Genomic DNA, 2,576 nt, shown 5'->3' on the forward strand with positions numbered 1-2,576 from the left:
TCAAAAAAAAAAAAACTGCGTATATTTTCAGAAACGTACGGTTTGGGCGAGGCGACCCACCCTTCATTGTATCCCAGATGCCCCCCAATAGCTCTATGCTCATGATAAAGAGATTTGATAATGACGATTGAAGGCGCGTCGAGGTTTTAACCTCGTGACGGTTTCCTGATTTCAGGGAACTGCCCGTCACTAGAAGTGTTCTTAGGCAATGGTGTAGTGCGTAAGCAACATTCGCCATCATTTCAGTCTCGCCAATGCACATAATGCAACCTGTTTGAATGTAATATTCAAATGTACACGATCTCACGTCTCCATCAGACTGGCTTACTGTGAGTTTAGTTGATCATATTGTCATTTCAAGGTGTACGTCTCAACCCGATTTTTGTCATGTGTGTGTGAGATGATGTTCCCTGATGGTTTGAAATATGTATGTAGGAAAAAAAATGGTGTTATAACCTGTGTAATTGTCAAAATGTCCACAATGGATATGATTTCTGAGTAATAACATTTCACCGTAAGGGAGATACTGAAGTTAGGTTGTCCTAAAGTATAATGGAAACATAATATTAATTCTTGATAAAGATAAAAAAAGTTGTTGAACATTTATATATCGTGGCCTTCTTATTCTCAAGACTGTCATTTTTGAGAGTGATGCCTTGTCAGTGCCTAAACTTACTTTCATTGTAAACTTGACCATTTGTTTTATTATTTCATAATGCAAAAATGGCTCATCCATCTTTTTGGATTTGTTTTGTTTCTTTCTGGAAGCATCTGTGTTGTAGTATTTAATCTGCAATTTAGAAACATTGTAGTCTTTCATCCTCATTATTATGCTGTGTGTACCTTTTTGGCAATTTTAGGATTCTCGTTCCTGTCATCTTTGGCTCAACTAGGTTGGATTTTGTTTTTTTTTTTGCTTTCGAGACGCTAGTGTCCTGTGATCTGTGAAGCACACCAGAAAATTGAAGGATCTTCGTCGATTCATTACATGGGGGCCGGAAAACACTAGACTGTTATTCTCAAGTAATTCTTGTTTTATCCAGCCGATACCATCTCAAATGCATGTTCATTTTGAAAGCATCTATAAAATATGAGTGCTGGACTTGTTTTTGCCCCCCTGCTTAATGTTTTAGATGCTGGAGGAGTGTTGTCATGTCATCATGGATTTTCCTGTCTGGAATTACTTTCCTTTTTATCCCTGAAACATCTTGAATGTCCAACTGAGTGAACATTTTGAATGAATGGTCGAGCGCCGAAGTAAGATTGCTGCCATGATTTCCATCAGAATTAAGATGTGTGTGAATTTTACAGAACCTGGTGTCTTGCAGTTGCAGTAGGGACATGAACAATACTGCTGTTGTCTTCAGAGTGCCTCCGGTTTTTGTCTTTATTATTTTTCGTCTTTGTTTTTATAAATATATATATAAAGTAGGTATTGAGAACTGTCCTGTATATAACAGTAATGTAGCAATAAATGTGCCATTTTTAATAACAGAATTATACATTTTTTTCAATGTCTTGCTTTGGATCTTGTATACCTTCAAATGAGTTAAATAAAAGAAAACATTGTAATAAAAGTCTTACCATTGCCTGTCTTTTGCGAGAAATGCTTGGAGTAAAGAACGATAGCAATAACGAAAACTAGGATCCACACCAACGGACGATATTCTGTTTATTAGAAGTGCGCGCGCTGAAGCTTTAAATTCTCGCGCTCTTTAAAGTCAGCTGCATTCTGATTGGCTGTCAATGTTTGTGGCGTTATCAGTGTAGCTTTTTACTAGAACGTTTATGATAACTTTACATTTATAAGCTGATTGTTTATAAACGTAATATGTATTGTCCTTGGTGTGAAAAGGTCTTTAAAATAGTTATCACAGCAGACAGTAGTTTGAAGTTTATCTGCTACGGCCTCAAACAAAACTCATGAATATCTTTCAAATATTTGATGTCACTACCTCACAAACTGCTTTTTTCTTCCAGGATAGTTGAGACACAACTTAGTTATTTCTTAAAATGTGCATTGTGGTGACTTGTAAACTTTGTTTAGGTGGACTGGTCTATAGCTTGTTTCTGCCAAAAAGGTAATTGCGACCTTTTTATTTCATAATTCAGACTTTTTTTCCCTCGCAATTGCGACATTATTGAGAATTCAGAATTGCGTGATATAAAGTCGCAATTGTGAGTTATAAAGTCAGAATTGCGACATGAAAAGTTGCAATTGTGTGTTATAAAGAAGAAAAAGTATTTTTTCCCTCAGAATTGGACTTTATAACTCGCAATTGCACGTTTATATCAATTCTGAGGGAAAAAACAGAATTGCGAGATATAAACTTGCAATTGCGAGAAAAATCTTACAATTCTGACTTTATAACTCAGGTAAAAAGTCGCAATTATCTTTTAAAATGTTTTATTCTGTGGCGAAAGCAAGCTTCGATAAAAGTGTGTACACGCTTGTGAATCTGTAAGTTATGGAAGCTTCCACCACAAAATTAAAAAAGTTAATTGCGCCTTTTTATCTCGCAATTCTGACTTTTTCTCACGAGTTTATATCTTGCAATTATGACTTTCTAACTCGC

This window comes from Gobio gobio (assembly GCF_949357685.1).
Source record: "Gobio gobio genome assembly, chromosome: 24".
In the NCBI taxonomy this organism is placed as follows: Eukaryota; Metazoa; Chordata; class Actinopteri; order Cypriniformes; family Gobionidae; genus Gobio; species Gobio gobio.